Source organism: Bos javanicus, chromosome X, assembly GCF_032452875.1.
Source record: "Bos javanicus breed banteng chromosome X, ARS-OSU_banteng_1.0, whole genome shotgun sequence".
Taxonomy (NCBI): domain Eukaryota; kingdom Metazoa; phylum Chordata; class Mammalia; order Artiodactyla; family Bovidae; genus Bos; species Bos javanicus.
This window is the reverse complement of record NC_083897.1, coordinates 66,173,783-66,192,591: the sequence shown is the minus strand read 5'-3', so window position 1 is coordinate 66,192,591 and position 18,809 is coordinate 66,173,783. Positions and strand designations below refer to the sequence as shown.

General features: G+C 38.5%; 1 protein-coding gene and 1 long non-coding RNA gene across 4 annotated transcripts in view; one reads left to right on the top strand and one right to left on the bottom strand.

Annotated features, from left to right (window-relative positions):
- The window catches only part of PLS3 (plastin 3), a 96,682-nt gene extending 79,867 nt beyond the window's left edge, over window positions 1–16,815 (bottom strand). The window contains exon 1 of one of the 3 annotated variants that reach the window (XM_061409539.1): window positions 16,707–16,815. The gene's annotated coding sequence lies outside the window, so the exon portion shown is untranslated. The remainder of the gene's footprint in view (window positions 1–16,706) is intronic. The other 2 variants (XM_061409538.1, XM_061409540.1) reach the window with 2 other exon arrangements.
- The window catches only part of LOC133243082 (uncharacterized), a 112,313-nt gene continuing 108,583 nt past the window's right edge, over window positions 15,080–18,809 (top strand). The window contains exon 1 of the long non-coding RNA XR_009734967.1: window positions 15,080–15,995. This is a non-coding gene — a long non-coding RNA (uncharacterized LOC133243082). The remainder of the gene's footprint in view (window positions 15,996–18,809) is intronic.

The following is an 18,809-nucleotide window of genomic DNA, read 5'->3' as shown; positions in this document are numbered from 1 at the left end:
TTCTTTTCCAGTGAGTCAACTCTTTGCATGAGGTGGCCAAAAGTACTAGAGTTTCAGCTTTAGCATCATTCCTTCCAAAGAAATCCCAGGGCTGATCTCCTTCAGAATGGACTGGTTGGATCTCCTTGCAGTCCACGAGACTCTCAAGAGTCTTCTCCAACACCACAGTTCAAAAGCATCAATTCTTCGGCGCTCAGCTTTCTTCACAGTCCAACTCTCACATCCATTCATGACCACAGGAAAAACCATAGCCTTGACTAGACGGACCTTTGTTGGCAAAGTAATGTCTCTGCTTTTGAATATGCTATCTAGGTTGGTCATAACTTTCCTTCCAAGGAGTAAGCGTCTTTTAATTGCATGACCTCTCAAAACTCAGTATTAAAAAAACAACCCAATTAGAAAATAGGCAAAAGATATGAAAAGATACTTCACCAAGGAGGATAAACAGATGAGAAATGAACACATAAAAAGATGCTCAGCATCATTAACCACAGGGAAATGGAAAATAAAACAAAATTGAGTTATCTCTACACTAAATAAAAAAGTGACAAAACCAAATTATATCAAGGATGTAGAAAAACTGGACCATTCATATATTGATGGTAAGAGATTAAATGGTACATTTACTATGGAGAAACATTTTAGGACTTATAAATTTAAATATGTACTCTTATATGACCCAGAGATTTGTATTCTTTGGGCATTAATCTCAGAGAAATGAAAATTTGCAGTCACAGAAAAACCTGTACACAAATATTGATATTTGTAGCAGTCCAAACTAGAAATGGCTCAAATGTTGTTCAATGTGTGATTGATTAAATAAACTATGGTACATTTACACCATGGAATACTACTCAGCAATAAAAAGAAAGAATCATTAAACACTACTTGAATGAACTCCAGACAATTATGCTGAATGAAAAAAGCCAAAAAATTGCATATAATTCTGATTCTGTTTATATATTTTTGAAATGACAAAATTATAAAAATGGGGTACAGATTAGCGGTTTCCAGAGGTATAAAGAAATGGGGCAGGTGCAGGGGAAGGAAGAAGTGTGTGCTATTACAAAAGAGTAACAAAAGGGCTTCTAGCAGTGAAAGAACTGTTTTGCATCTTGTCTATTTCAATGTCAACATTGGCTTTAGTACTGTACCAAGGTCCTGCAAAAGGTTATTATTCGGGGGAACTGGGTAAACGGTACAGATCTCTCTGTTATTTCTTACAAGTACATGTCTACAATTTCTGCTAAGTAAAAAGTTCAGCTAAAAAAACAGAATTAAACACAGACTATAGTATCATTAAATTGATGGGGATAAAATAAGAAAGTTTACTTGAAAAATTTCATACCTTATTTTAAACATTATTTCCACAAAGTTTTCCAAGACACTATAGACATAACTACAACTATTTTGGAAGAAATATGAGTGATAAATCCTTCAATATATATCCAATATATTGGTATTAGAGTTTTCAAAATTCTCTGGATGCAATGCTATGTAGGAAACTCTTTAACATCAGTGATTAGGACTGCAGTTTTGTAAGTATAAGAATGCCTTGGTTGAAAATATAACCTAGAAAATAATTTACTACTTTAAAGCTATAACCAATGAATTCCCATAAGCTATGGAAGAGTTGGTCAAGTTAAATAATGCTGCTTAAGTCATAGGTGAAGTGAGTTTTGGAGAATTATGTCAACTTTTAATGACACGGCATTCCCCATTTTGTTAACATCTGAAAGAAAACTCCAGTTAGTATAAATTGATTCACGGAGGAAGAGGAAGAAGCATTCCTAGTAAATAAAGTTGGATTCTGGATGTGATGTTTAAATTTATGGTGAGAAGCGTGACAGATTAGGTATCAGGAGACTCTGTCCCCCACCACCGCTCTACCACTTCATGATGTGGCAAGTTAAAATCAATTTCTCTGTTGCCTCATTTGCAAAAATCAGTGGCTGGATTAGACTCTGAGCTCTTCAAATAACGGCACATTATTTTATTTATCTTAGTGATAACAGTGCCTAGCACATTGTTGATCATTAATAAAGCCCTGTTAAATGAATTAAGTAATGGAGTAGGAAATGTCAACCCACTCCAGTATTCTTGCCTGAAGAACCCCCATGGATGGAGGAGCCTGGTGGGCTGCAGTCCACAGGATCGCAAAGAATGGGACACAACTGAGCAGCTAAACACAAAACAAATGAATTAAGTAATGAAATGCATATGTGCATGCTAAGTCCCTTCAGTCGTGTCTGACTCTTTGTGAGTCTATGGACTGTAGCCTGCCAGGCTCCTCTGTCCATGGGATTATTCAGGCAAGAATACTGGAATGGGTTGCCATTTCCTTCTCCAGGGGATCTTCCTGACCCAGGGAGCAAACCCACATCTCTCACATCTCCTGCATTGGCAGGCAGGTTCTTTACCACTAGTGCCACCTGGGAAGCCCCAAGCAATTAAATAGGAAGTTCAACAGGAAGTTCTAAATGGGTCTCCTCGAAATCATATCTTTTCTTGACTGAACTACAGCTCTTCTCTCTCAGGGAGGCCTATCCTTTCCTAGTGGGTTTGCAAGGTGCTAGCTGCCCAGAAGAGGAAGGAAACTAGGCCCAGGAAATTCTCTGTGGGTTGAATACAGAAGATAATTGCCGAGATTGGTTCTAGGCATCATTAGCTATTTTGACCAGAAGGGTTCTTACAAGAAAAACTCTGTAACTGAAGGTGATTCTTTTTCATCATCCTTGGATGATAATCCCTCATTCTCATGTTCATCCCTAAAGAGTCAAAAGGTAAAGGCTCCCTCAAATGTAATGCTGCACTTTCTAAATGTAAAACACCAAGCTCTTCTGAAAATGTCCAGTGCCAAATGTATTCAATATTATTTCTGGGTAGATACACAAGGGACTAGTACTAATGGTCACCTCCTGTGAAGGGAAATGGGGATCAGAGTCAGAGGCACATTTATTTTCTTTATGTCCCTTCATAGCATTTGAATTTTGTCCTGTGTTTATATTTCATATTTAAAGAATAATATTAAAAAATAAATATATTATATATGCTCAATAATGCCTTAGGTTGACTGAAAACCACTGTGTTTCAAAGCATTTTTCATTTACTTCTGCAAGACTTAATACTGCTTACTTTTGATCCTTATACTAGGTGTTTGATAAATGTGTTTAAACAAGGCATGCTGGATAAATCTATTATTCAAAAAAATTTAAAAAATGTGATTATACAACTTTTACAGATTTTCCATTATTCAAGTAAAAATATTAAGGAAAAATTAGTATTGGGAACAAGTTGATAATAAGCTACTAAGCTTCAGGAAACAGGAAAAAATAGCTTCACTTAGATGTAGAAATCAGTACTGCTCAGAGTGAAAGCAAGGATGTGCATTAACTGCAGAGTAGTGATACATGAAATATTATCTTGTCAGTACCACTTCTAATCCATTAGCTGACCTGTAGTTAGACATTTAATATTAACATGTCCCATTATTCGTAACAGCCAAACAGTGGAAAAAACCCAAATGTCTATCAATGGATGATTAGATAAACAAGATGTCATATATCCATACAATGGACTATTATTCAGTCATAAAAAGGAATGAAGTGTTGATATATGCTACAACTTCAATGAACCTTGAAGACAATATTCTAGGAAAGAAGTCAGTCAAAAAAAGACTACATGTTCCATTTATATATGAAAGTCCAGAACTGAGAAACCTGTAGAGACAGAAAGTAGATTAGTGACTGCTTGGGGTTGTAGAGATAGATGGCTGGGGGGAGGGATAGCTTAAAAGTATGGGGTTTCTTTCTGCGGTGATGAGAAAGTTCAAAAATTGGTGACGGTCATACACATCTGTGTATATACTAAAATCCACTGAACTATACAATTTACATGAGTGGTAGAGAATGTGAATTTTATCTCAATAAAACTGCTTTAAAAATGAAAAATATTAATATGTCACAGTTTTCTTTTTGATCCTAAAGTTAAGCAGTTCTCATAATGAAAGTGCTATCTGTAACATTCATTCCTGACCATTTAAAACAAGTGAGAGGAAGAAAACCAAAGAAGCCCTTTGCTTAGTCTTCTGATAGGTTCACATCATGATGTATTTTATTCAATTATGATTCATAAGCTACCAATTTGCTGATTAGGTTTTCACACTTTAATCTTTATTAACAAAGACCTCTTTCAAATGTATTTATGGAGACCTGCTATGTGCCAGGTGTACTGTGAAAGAATCAGGAGAATGGGTTTATTTTCCTTTCTCCCTAGAAGAACAGTGTTTTCCATGGTATATGGCAGGAATTTAGTGCTATCTTTCAAGCAAGCCATATACAGAGGACATAGTACATCCAAATATGGTGCATCCATTTGATCCTCTCCCATCAAACAGAACGATGACCACATTTGGAATCCTGGGTCATTTCAAAGTCTGAGACAATCAAGAAGTTCAAGGCAGAAAATTAAGGTGTCAGTTATACCTGTGTACTGGGCTTCCATGGTGGCTCAGATGGTAAAGAATCTGCCTGCAAATGCAGGAGACCCAGGTTCAATCCCTGGGCCGGGAAGATCCCCTGGAGAAGGAAATCGCTACCCATTCCAGTATTCTTACCTGAAGAATTCCATGGACAGAGGGGCTTGGCAGGCTACAGTCCACGGGGTCGCAAAAGTCAGACATGACTGAGTCACTAACACTTTTATACCTGTGCACATATGCTCAGTTGCATTGACTTTTTCTGACCCCATGCGCTGTAGCCCATTCAGTTCAGTTCAGTCGCTCAGTCGTGTCTGACTCTGCGAACCCATGAATTGCAGCACGCCAGGCCTCCCTGTCCATCACCAACCCCCGGAGTTCACTCAAACTCACGACCATAGAGTCGGTGATGCCATCCAGCCATCTCATCCTCTGTCGTCCCCTTTTCCTCCTGCCCCCAATCTCTTCCAGCATCAGAGTCTTTTCCAATGAGTCAACTCTTTGCATGAGGTGGCCAAAGTACTGGAGTTTCAGCTTTAGCATCATTCCTTCCAAAGAACACCCAGGGCTGATCGCCTTTAGAATGGACTGGTTGGATCTCCTTGCAGTCCAAGGGACTCTCAAGAGTCTTCTCCAACACCGCAGTTCAAAAGCAACAATTCTTCGGCACTCAGCCTTCTTCACAGTCCAACTTTCACATCCATACATGACCACAGAAAAAACCATAGCCTTGACTAGACGAACCTTTGTTGGCAAAGTAATGTCTCTGCTTTTGAATATGCTATCTAGGTTGATCATAACTTTCCTTCCAAGGAGTAAGCATCTGCTATACCTCTTCCCGACCCAGGATCAAATCCAGGTCTCCTGCATTGCAGGTGGATTCTTTATTGGCTAGGCCACCAAGGAAGCCCCATTATACTTGTAGTCACTTGCTATTATCCTTGAATCAGATAAAACTTAACAGAATGCTATACTATAGAAAGTATGAGAGCTGCATGTGCAAGTAATAGTGAATCAATGTTTTTAGGGCTTCTGCATACATGGATATTTCCACAGCTGCAGAACCGACTACTGCAGAAGTACACGCTGTGCACAACATCTACAATTTAGTAAAGCTGGAAAGAATTTTATTTTTGTAAAAACTAAATGGGGAGTGGCTCACTTTCTTGCCAAAGGGCTATTTTATTCCAAGACACTGATGTCTGCTGACCTTCATTTATAGGCTGAGCAATGTTCTATTTAAGTAAAATTAACTCATGGTGGGCACTTTTTCTAGGATGCAATAATTATTGCAGGGAATAACAATGTTTAAACTTGATTTGTTCTTAGTTTAGATTTGATTATATTGGGTTATACATGAATGTCTTTGTTCACACAAGGTTTAAATTTAGAAATTATTTTATGTTGAGAAAAAAGGCCATATTTAAGTTCCTTTTCTACATGTAAAAATATTTTTAGGTTTTATGAAATCCAGTATTATGTCTTTTCTTCTAGACTGCAGGAGTATTTTACCATCTTTGTAGCCCTAGCACCTAGCAGCTTTCATTAAACTTATTTTAGTTGAATGATGAAAGAATTCCACAAATAGACTAATTAAGGCATTGTCCATTTTACTATATTTGGCTAACTCTTACTCCATCTGTAGTTTGTACTATCAGCAATATATACATGATAACTCTGGGCATATTTTAAAGTTTCCCTGAGTTTTACATCTCTTTATAAATGCCTTATAGGCCTGCTTTTATATAATCCTTACACATTTCTAAGTACTTGACATAGCAACATTCCCTTCATCTTTACACAAACCCTCTCTGGTAAGGGAAGTTTGCCATGATCTGCTTGCTCCTATAAATATATTCTAGTTTGTTTTCATTTCTGGAGGGGGGCGACTAATGCTGGAAAACTTTGATTTAGGAAAAGATACCAAATATATGGGTTGGCTTATATCTTTACACATGTTATTCCATCAGTATTACTTTTTGGCTACCTATACTTAATGTTAATTTGGCTATATTGTTTTCTAATTATTGTAAGACAAAATATAAATTTTTAATTATTCATAACCACTTACAAAAGCTATTCAACTGTAGCTTTAAACTGGAGACCCACAAACTGCTCAAAATATTTGTTGAATGTGTCAATGTCCTTCATCATTTCCTGGTTTTTGCTTTTGAAAACTTCCACTAGAGGAAATAATAGGCATCGTAAATTTAAAATGAATATGTTTTGGATTCACCCATGACTAAGATTCTGATTTAATTTATAACTCTCTGCCTTCCCCAGCATTTTAAGTTTTGACTGATTTAATTTCTCTTTTCCCCTATTTTTCAAAGGTAAACTTTTAAAATTCATGTTTATACTATTTCTGTATTGTAGAAACAAATACTTAAGAACTTGAAGCTTCTTTTCCCTACCCTCCAAAATAGGCATCGACATTATCTATTACCTTCCATCCTGATCTAAGCTAAATTTGTTAGTAGCAATGAGTTTATAGTGGTGTCCGTAATATATTAAAAGAGTATCATTTCCAATTTTCGTTTGAGGGTGAATTTAGACTGCTGGATGGCATATCCTCATAAAAAGGCAAATGGTAAAAGGGTTTCTAGCTAAGTCAAGGGGCTTCTTCAACCTGGAACATTGTTAAAATCCTCCACATGTGTAATGCAAAGCATTAGGAAGTCATATTTTCACAATACCATTAAATAAAACAAACAAAAAAACACCTATCTTATTTATCTTCAGTGGTGATACTTAAGAGAAAAAAAGAGTAAATCAGAGGAAAATGAAGAGTTAGCTACAGACACCTGATAAAGATCACCTAAGGCAACATTAATTGACCTAAAAATTGGCGTGCCACATGGCCTGTGGGATCTTAATTCCCTGACCAGGAATCCAACCCCTGCTCTCAGCAGTGAAAGCGTGGATTCCTAACCATTGGACTGTCAGGGAAGTCCCCACTAGTTTCTTTATAAATGTTCTTTAATTTTAAGGACAACATTAAAACAAGTCATATCATCCCCATTTTATAGATAGTAAAATTGAGGTTTGGAGGAGTTACAGAACTTCCCCAATGTCACAGAGATATAAAACAGCAAAACCATGGGAACCCACATTTTATACTAAACTCCAGTCCGACTACAAAATATAACATGTACATAATACCTCTGAGAACAAAAAAAGGAAGTGGTGAGAACGAGTTGTCTGGTCAAACATTTTCCACATCACTTCTGGGTCATCAGAGAATGCCTAGAACAACATGGTCCTTAGTGCCACCGATGAACTGGGGGAAGGAAACAAACATCCAGGAAGGGTCTATGAAGCAGCATGAGATAAGTTTAGAGAGAGAGATGCAGTGTACAATGAGTCATTTAAATATACAAAATATTTGTTAAGTGTTGTAATTGGGGGATTCACTATACATGGAATCTAGGCACAAATTAACTGATGGCATCAGAAATTTTACCACTATTTGATCTCAGTTTAGCTATTTAAGCAACTTGAATGAAATATATAACTGAGTTTATTGAACAGTGTCAAAGTACAGGCGCACCTCATTTTATTGCACTTTCCAGATATTTCATTTTTTACAAATTGAAGGTTTGTGGCAAGCCTGCATCAAGTGAGGAATCTACTGACATCTTTTTCCCAACAGCATTTTCTCATTTTGTGTCACATTTTGGGAATTCTCACCATATTACACAATTTGTCATTATCATTATATTTGTTATAGTGATTGGTGATCAGTGATGTTCAATGTTACTAGGATACACTGAAGCCTCAGATGATTAACTGGCATTTTTTAAACAATAAAATATTTTTAATTATGTACTTTTTAAAGACGTAATGCTATTGCACACTTAATAGACTACAGTATTGTATACATAACTTTTATATGTACTAGGAAGTCAAAAAAATTGGTGTGATTCATATTATGGTGGTAGTCTGGAACCCAACTGATGTATCACTGAGCTGCAACTGCACAGCCTGAGATAAAAAAGCCTATCGACAAACAGAGCAATTTGTTTGTGAGTCTATTTCTGTTTTGTAAATAAGCTCATTCATATCATATTTTAGATTCCACGTATAAGTGATATCATATAATTTTATATTTGTCTTTCTCTGTCTGACTACTTCACTTAGTATGATCGTCTCTAGGTCCATCCATGTTGTGGCAAATGGCATTATTTCATTCCTTTTATGGTTGAGTAATATTCCATCACATATACACACACACACACACAGCACATATTCATTCATCTGTCAATGGACATCTAGGTTGTTTCCATGTCTTAGCTATTGTAAACAGTGCTACTATGAACATCAGAGTATGTGTATATTTCCAAATTAGAGTTTTCATCTTTTCCAGATATATGCCCAGGAGTGGGATTGCTGGATCATATGGTAGTTTATGGTTACTAAAGGGGAAGGGGGAATAAGTTTGAGATTAACATATACATACTGCTATATATAAAATATAAAACAAAGACCTACTATATAGCACAGGGAACTACACTCACTATCTTGTAATAACCTATAATGGAAAAGAAACTGAAAAAGAATACATATGTATAAAATTGTATCACTTTGCTATACACCAGAAACTAACAACATTGCAAATCAACTATACTTCAGTAAGAATAAATTAATAAAACAAAAAAGAACCCCCAAACACAGCCATTTAACCAACTTCAGGATTAAAAGTTTCTTTAGGATACTGAAAGTTTCTGGTCACAAATAGGGTTTCCATACTTGAACAGAGTTTTACAGCAATCTGAAATCTAAAGGCTAATTAAGTACAAACCTGTCTCCCTTCCCCCATTAACAGTTCCATTTCAAAAAATAGAACTTCCTAGGATTGTGCACCCCACAGGATTCTACTTCATCCTGCTTTGCACCTGCTAACTAGATCAGAGGAAACCACAATATTCCTAAGACATATACTTTACCTAAACCAGCTCCAGTTTAGTCACATACAAAACACTATATAAAGAATGGCTTTTTGTTTTCCTGAGTGCTGTTCTTTAAAATCAAGGCTCTTTTTGGGTAAGCCAGTGTTTAAACTTCAAAGATTGTCAAAGGAATTCATCTTTAAAAACAAAAATCTTTGCAATTTTTCTTCTAAATACTTATCCCAAAGAAATTCTCAGAGTCACAAAATGCTTTTTGCCCCATGATGTTCACTGAAGTATTATCTATAATATATGGAAAGAAAAAAATTTTCCAACAACCTAGAATTAGTGAAATAAATTATGAAATCTCATGCAGTAATTTTAAATATTTTCAAAAATATCTTATTACATGAAAACATTTTCACAGTATAATAAGTGAAAAAAAGAGATACAAACTGTATATACAACATGATCCCAATGTTTAAAATATTTAACTTTCTATACAGGAAACAGATTAAAAAATATGAACAGGTGGTATGATTACAAGTAATCTTTTCTTTTATTCTTTATAAAAATTTTTGCTTTCTTCTAATATTTTTACAGTGCCCTTGTATTTTTTAATCCAACATAAAGTGATTAAAAACATCTGAAGTACACACTACTTAAGACACTTTTCCAGCAGATTAACTAAATATACCTATTGACTATTATAGCAATAGGATATACTGAAGGAATCATCTCTTGTCATTTTTACCTCCGAGAAAGCAGTCTTAAATGGAAATTCTCCCTCACTGAAATACAAGCTCCAAAATGTCAAAAAGACATTAAGAAATGGCAAAAACAAGGACATATAAGCAAGTAAATAAATACAGAAAAAAAGCTTAAAAATTACATTCATCTATAAAGGACAATGTATTAATATTATAATTCAGTGTCAATAGCAGAATGTCAATATGAGCACAACACTATGTAATTAGAGCATATAATGTAGAATGTAATAATATGAATATTCAAAGCTATTATACTGTCCTCACAAATTCTATTTTATAGAAAGTATTTATATTTTATATAAATATATATATACATATAAACTAAAAACAGCTTAAGAGAATCAAAATTTTATTTTCAATAACTGGGTTACAAGATTACAAAAAATGATTTGCTATTTTTTAAACCAGAGATGGTAGAAATGAGATCAGATTTTACAAAAGAAAATTATTTCTTTTAGCAAAAAGAACCTTCTCTTCAGAACTAGCCACACGATACCAGTTAATTTCAAAAGTCCTTTAACTTAAGGCTTTCTGCTTATTTCAATTTCATTAGATACTGTTACTTCACAAATGATATTTTAACAAATGATATCAAACATAATTTTAATAAAATAAAAACATATGATAATGCAAAGAATGACAGAGTTAAAGAACCATTATGTAACTGGCAAGATGACAACAGACATTGAAAATTAATTCCAAGTTAACAATTTTGAGGGTGGGGGTTTAAAACAACCCCTCAGAAGTTATCTAGCCCAAGGTTTGTTTTTCAAAAGAAAATCTACATTCACTTCTCACCTTTTCTGTGTTAATGATGGCATGACACTTAAACATACAGATTATCTCCTTCATTATGTACTTTTCCATACTTAACATATGCAATTTAGAGTGCAATTACACAGAGAAACATTTGATTTTTCATGCGCAGTTTTACACAAAACCTCCTATAACAGGCAATCAAAAAACATGAAGTATGATAAGCCAAAGTGCTTTGTAAGCTTTAGCAATGAATGCCAAAATACTGCTCTATAGTTGCTTGGGAAAAGTAAGAAAAAAAACCCACACCACATTAATGGCTTTAACGGCTACTTGGCACAATATTTGAGGGAAAAGAATATAACAAAGTATTACATGTATAGGGCTTAATGCTCTTGTTATCAACCATTTCTCTTATTTTTCATTTTATTATGTCTGGCTTTATTTCTCCTTAGCTTGTAAAAGTGGATGGTTGGAGACTATTACAGACAAGTAAAAATGTGGCAAGACTTAAGTGATGAGAATTCTATTTCTGTAAACTCTTGTTAAAACTTTGGTGCTTCTATGATATACTACTACAGTGCTTTGAATTTATATAGCACCTGTCTGCTGAAGAGCCAAGGTTTACATAGCTCATTTATCCTTTCAGCATCCCTGTGAAATACGTAGATCGGAAACAGATGGTTTACAAATAAAGTAAAATCCAGATATGAACACAGAGAACTTCCATAATTTGCTTAAGATGGCCTATCTGTGCGAACTGTAGAGGATTAAAAGACCCTGGAGTTTTTTCCAGTAAACAACACTACCACCTTATCATCAAACCAATTTCTAGACTGCTAAGAAAAATTAAGCTTTCTTACAATATAAAATCAGAAAGTTTAATGTGCCAAAAATCTCTGATAAGGAATGACAGAAATGGTCTATATTTTAAAGAAATAACATTAGTCACTGCATAAGCCACCAGTGATCATCTTCCTATATAGTCACCAATTCTCCAACAAGGTATTTAGCTTAAATACAGTTGCTTCTCAGGTGGTGCTAGTGGTAAAGAACCCGCCTGCCAATTCAGGAGACATAAGAAACTAGGGTTCAATCCCTGGGTTGGGAAGATCCCCTGGAGGAGAACATGGCAACCACTCCAGTATTCCTGCCTGGACAATATCATGGACAGAGGAACCTGGCACCCTATAGTCCATAGGGTAGCAAAGAGTTGGACATGACTGAAGCAACTTAGCATGCAATATAGTTGCATTAAAATTGGCAAACAAATCAACTGATAAATAAAATTGAAATAAGCGATACTATTTCTATATAAAAGACACAAAGTCCTTGAGCCATGCCCTCAGTTTATAAATGAGAAAATGTGTGGTGTCTGGCACACATATGTACTCAATGTTATATAATAATGTAATAATCTTTAGTGACTTTCTCAAAGTCAAATTATGAGTCAGTGGCAGAACCATGTCTAGAATCTAGTTCTTTGAAGGAAGTCCAACATACTTCCCCCTTACCGTTGCAATTTTCATTTAACAGCAATACTTTTTCATCCCTAAAACAGTTTATACTCAGCAATATTTGTCTTTCAAGTGCTAAGAATATGGCAAATTCAATGTTATTAAACATATTAAAATTTTGGAAACTGTCACCTCCATAACTACCAGTTGGCCCAAGTATTATCAGATCTTTTCCTGAGAATGACATTTCATGATTAGACTATTTTTAATATTTCTAGACCATAATTTTAACCAAAGCTCTCTCATAACTAAAGACAGCGAGTCATGACCACTGGTATCTAAAAGATCTTCCAACAGTATAATGTATCCGAAAAACTTTTGAAACCACCAACACATTGAACATACATTATATGGTATGTCATTCCCTAGAATAATTATATAGACTCAAAATGTGATCTAGCTGTTTTCTTCTAAACTGAGTTTTATTATTTTCACACATCAAACTTTCCCCCCGGATTACTATTCACCAAAACAGCATGAGCAATTACAAAGTGATTCCAAAAACAGATACCCAAGTCGTCATGTATTGATAGATGTTAGATGTTTGTTTTCAATTTTATATCTGCTACTTCTGGAATCTGTACTAAACAGCAAAAACAAACAGTTTTGCATATACATTCCACCTAGATTATGATAAATTCTGATAAGGAATGACAGAAATGGTCTATATTTTAAAGAAATAACATTAGTCACACAGTAGCAAATTCACAAATTTGTCATATGTGCCAAGAATATTATTATGTTAGTATATTTCTTGGATAGGCAAGCAGAAATGCCTAAAACAGAATATGGAAAAATTGCAGTGGATTTCCTTTCTTTTCTCTGTCAGTTTCACCAAAAAGAATCTCCTTAGTGCTCAAACACCATGGTGAAGCTACTACCCACTTCTTTTCAGTAACAGTCACACTGTTTGCCTTGGAGAGACATCGACTCAGTGGACATGAATTTGAGCAAACTCCAGGAGACAGTGAAGGACAGGGAAGCCTGACTTGCCAGTCCATGGGGTCGCAAAGAGTCGGACGTGACTGAAGAACAACAAAAATTTCCATGTAGTTCCTGATAGTGCCCTGGATACTGACATTCTGCCAGTATAAATAGTCACAGTTAAGTCTAATGTACTTGTAACCATTTGTAGAAGAAACTTAATCTCAACCCAAATATTACTCACTAGTCATAATTAATCCTTTTACCCAAAATGTATTAAGCCTAGACATTTTTAGCAACTGACCCTAAATGATGCCATCAGATTGGATTCCTTCAACCTGAGTGTTGATTATCTGTGTAAAATCAAGTTGTTGTTTAGTTGCTAAGTAGTGTCCCACTCTTTTGCGACCCCATGGAGGCAAAGCATAATTTATTTGGCTCTCCCACCCTAGACAAAGAGTTTGATCACCTTCTAGACCTAACAATAGAAATTAAGTATTAGACTCATAATCCTCTAATTTTGATGAAAGCCTGGGTTCATAAGAGCATACCACTGAAAAATGAAGTCAGTAGTTTTAAACAAGTGGACACCTCCGAGACAAAAGACTGTGGACAGAGAGCCTAGTGAGGATCCTGTTTTGACATGAGTTAATGTTATTTTAAAAAGAACTTAACTCCCTACCACTTTAACCTAGTTGGATAGTTGTACTGTTTCTTTTTTTAAGGTTAAATATTTATTAGTTCAATCTAAAATCATATTATCACCTCACTTCCACTAGGGGGGGTCTATCTAGCAGTGTGTCCTTAACTCCCAATGAACTCAGGTGCAGCTTGAGTCCACTTCCAGCTAATCTGCGCTGCCAGGTTAAGCCTAGCGGTCAGAGCTATGTGCTTTAAAGTTGTACTAGTTTTTAGGCTCAGAAACCCATGCACAGCATGAAAATGGAGTGCTCAAGTCATTCAGAGGTTGCTGCAGTACGTAGACAAAGGGTTTTTGGCTAAAGCATACAAAGTCAAAATCTCTTAACTGTTTCCAGTTTCATTTTTAGCTGCCCTAGTTGTTTTCAAGACTGAATATGTGTCAACTGGATCCATTTTTGTAAATAAGTAAAGCATTTAAACTCTTGACCTCAGAGATTCTGCTGCCCATTTCTGTACTCTGCAATACATAATCTAAATCACAAAAACCGTAATGGTTTTCCAACAGTAGTCTTAACTTGGGTCACTTGGGTGGGTATTGGTCCTTACAGAACTTGTTTCTGTGGCATCTCATTATTCTGCTAAAGTATTGAGAGGCACAAACCCAGTCAGCTCCATTTCTCAAATTTAGTGTCCACTGTTTTTGTGCCTTATTTCTGATCCAATTTCAAACCACAGTAACTGATGGTTAATTTTAGCCAAGAGATTATCCACCACTTTCAAGCAGATGCCTAATATAGAGAACAGTTCAACTGGAATATAGGCCAGACCTAGGTACATGGACAAAGCCTAATTTTTTAAAAACACTATCTTATGGGAAAACACTATCTTATGGGATATGGCTTCAAATCAATCATTTCAGAATGAAACAGGGGGTGAATAAAAGGACAATTTTCCCAGGAAATAATTAGTAAGATATTTTTAAAATTCAGAAAAGCTGTAACTAGATTGAAGAGCCACAGGGGAGACATATATCCCAGCACAAACATATTTCAAGCCCTTATTTTAAAAACAGCTTCTGTTTTTATTCTGGATAAAATCTGAGCACCAAATTCCCTTTCTGTTCCCCTCATCCACATCCAAGTAGAATTCCCTTGAGTAGAGGCTAGTTCACACCCTCTCCCCTTTTTGGTCGCGTATTTTTGGGAAAATGGACTTCAGCCATTACATTCCAGTTTTAAAGTCAAAAGAAGTCATGTGATCATGACCCCAGGGGCATCAGAGACTTGGGGCACGTGATGCCAATTGGCATGTGTCCGCCAGTATGTTGGAATTCGCTCTAAATTGCATCTTCAGGATCCAGTTTAGGCGCCCAAATACACTGTGACATCTTATAAAGCGGACTATCTGCTTATCTCTCAGTAGTTTTTCATTTCACATAGGTACCTACTGTGCGGCCTGCCAAGCTGTCTTCCCAGTCCCCACCCTCATCCCCAGTAACAAGTCGAGTACCCCCAGCATCCTGTCTATCTGATCCTAAACGGAGAATTAATTCTAAACTCAACCTTGAGTACCAACCGGGATGTCGTGCAGATAAGGTGTGGAGCAAGAAGCGTCGCGTACGGGAAGTATCTTAAAGCCTTAAGTTCACTCCACCTCCCAGGCTGGGATCTTCTGCCCAGAAGCCCGGCGGTTGGAGCCGCCAGCACATTAAAGCCAGTAGCAGCAGCGGCGGCGGCGGCGGCAACTTTGGGACTGGCGAGAAGCCAGGGCGCGGGTGGTCGGCGTTCCCCGGCCCCCAGCCCCGCCGCTCATTAGGGCGCTAAGTACTGCGGGTGCGGAAAAGTAAACACTGGCAAGTGCAGCTGTGTGGGAGAAGGGGGCTGTTGCCCCTCTCCCACCGTCCCTTTCGACTCTGTCTCCCGAGCCGCCGGGACCGTGTGCGCTCGAGGGTGCGGAGCCAGAGGAGCTGAGAAAAGAGCAGACGGGGCGGCGAGGAATCGGGAGAGTGAAGAACGGAAAGGTACTATCCTAATGGCATGGGGATGTCCTGCTACTGAAAGGAAAAAAGTGCTTACTCATAGGGAGACGCGGTGCGATTGCTAAGCGATCGCTACTGGCCAGGGAAGCAGGCGGAAGGCAGGCGACCAGAGCCTCGTTCTCTCCCTGGGCCACCGCACCCCGCGGAGCCGGGGGCCGAGGTGAGCCTGCGAGGTCACCGGCGGCGGGCGAGCCGGTGCTGGAGGCGTAGCAGGCGGCGAGCTCCGGGATTTCCTGAGTCCGGAGCCGGCGGAGGCGGGGGAAGGAGGGTGGCAGTAGCTGGAGAAGGACGATCGAGGGAAGTTTAGGCGCTGGGTTTCTACTTCGGGGCCGCCGCCGGTAAAGGGAAGAAGGGCAAGGGTTGGCGTCAAGGACTCAAGCCCAAGGTTGGCAACAAGTTAAGAGCAACTATTGAGAAAACACCATCTCCCCCAGTGAACGTCAGAAAACGTGTCTGCGGCGGGTAGCAGTCATGGGGAACACTAGGTCATTCCCACCCATCCCTGCTGCGAACGGTCGCTTTGGCGCCCAAGGCTGGGACAGAAATCTCTCCAGCCTCCCTCTCAGGCCCCCGCCCCCCGTGCCAGGCATGTTCCCGCCGAGGTTCCTGGAGATGCTCTCTTCTGGACCCGCTCCTGCCCACGCTCAGGGACCCTGCTCCCCTCGTGCCCTCCTGTACCTGCAGAGCACTTACAGAAAGTCGCAGAGTACCGGATCTGGCCCAGCTGTCTCCGCCCGACGCACTCAGACAACTTCTGCCGCTCGGAATCTTTGCGGCTGTGGTTCTAAAGCCAGCGCTCCCGCCCCTTCTGCCAGGCCCTCCGCCCCTCGGCCGCCGCCATTGGCTCGGGTGGTGCTAGCAGTCGGCCTGGGAACCAGGAAGGGGATTGGGCCACGAGCCTGTCACATCATCTGGGTGGGGTGTTGGGACAAAAGGCACAGGGATGGGCGCCTTGGAGGGATGGGGACTGTAACTACGGCTGGGAGCGGAGATTGGTCCTCTGCTCCCTTTCTCCCCTTCCCTAGCTCCGAAGAGACTAGAAGTCCTCAAGGCCTGGCTGGGGTACCACGTTCTCAAAAACCGTGTACAATACATGAAAAGATGAGAATGTGGGAGTGAGAGTTTGAACGTTACCAAGACCCTATTTAAGTCTGGAGAGTACAGTTTCAACCTAGAATCATAAAAAGAATCTGGACGTGGGAAGGGACGTTACTAGTATACATCAGTAGTCTCTTCGGCTCCAATCAGCTCAGGTGCGGAGCAACGCAGAGGGAAAACCTCAGCAATCTTCCCTTTTTAACTAGTTCTCTGGAGCAGATACATGGACAGGAAGAGGCTCTCATGTTTTGGGTTTCATGCCAAGTACATTGTTGGCCAAAATCACCTGTGTGGTCTGTTTGTCCATGTGGAAAGGAGTGAGGGGTGGAGGTGGGGAGGGACGTGAAAGTTACGTGGTTCCAGTTGGTTGACTGTAAACAGATGTCAATTCTCATCAATCTCCTTTCACCAGAGAAAACTTGGAGACATACTCCTGCTTCCTAGAGTATCTTTTCTTCTTCTTGGCCTCTGTGTCATAGCTGACCTCTTTCATTACCGTGCGCTGAGGTTTTCCCTGCTTATCTGCATTCCAGTCTTTGGAATCAAGAGACTGGCTTGTGGCACAAGAAGCGAAAGGCTAAGCCCTTTCCCGTTTCAGTCGCAACCATTTTGTTCAGGCAATGTGTGCTTGGAAATTTTTTTAAGAATTTTAAGTTGGTTCAAATCCATTTCATTTTATATGCACTAGGAAAATCTACTAAATTCAGAGTGGCCTGAAACATTGAATGGTCTTGTCGAGGAAACCTCCCTTCATCTGCTGTTCTGGATTTCTTTAGAGAAATTAACCTATAGTGAGTGTCCTGGCTTCTTAAATGGGCATAGAAGGAGAGTTCATATACTGCCTAAAGGCTATACTAGCAGAGAAGGAATTGGCATTGTGAAAAAGCCTTGTTAAATATTAATTAATAATTAACCAGCTGGAAGAACATATGAAAGGCACAGAAAGGTGAAAAATAAATGAGAGGGCAATCATCAAGCTTTCAGAAATATTAAATTTCTGGTGTGAGGGATTTTGTACTGGGTCAGGCTAGGGTCAGCATAAAAGTACCAATTTCAATATGTTCACATTGTGTGAACTGTGCACTCTATCGCTACACACATTTACAAAAGGCTCCAAAATGAGATTTCTAATTTTCAGTAATAGCCCAAGGTTTGGTATGGTTTCTGGAATTCTTTACACAAAATTTCTAGATACACTGATACAGTACTTTAGTTTTCTACATTTTATGTTGTCTGTAAATCACTCCTGAAGAGCTTCCAGTCTCATTTAATTTTTTTGGAGTTTGGTTGCTTTACAATGTTGTGTTAGTTTCTACTGTATAGCCAAGCAAATCAGCTATACATATATGTATATCCCCTCTTTTTTGGGTTTCCTTCCCATTTAGGTCACCACAGAGCACTGAGTAGAGTTCCCTAGCTTTACAGTCCACCTGCTTTAAAATTGGGAGAAGGCAATGGTGACCCACTCCAGTACTCTTGCCTGGAAAATCCCATGGATGGAGGAGCCTGGTAGGCTGCAGTCCATGGGGTCACTAAGAGTCCGACATGGCTGAGCGACTTCACTTTCACTTTTCACCTTCCTGCTTTGGAGAAGGAAATGGCAACCCACTTCAGTGTTCTTGCCTGGAGAATCCCAGGGATGGGGGAGCCTGGTGGGCCGCCATCTATGAGGTCACACAGAGTCGGACACTACTAAAG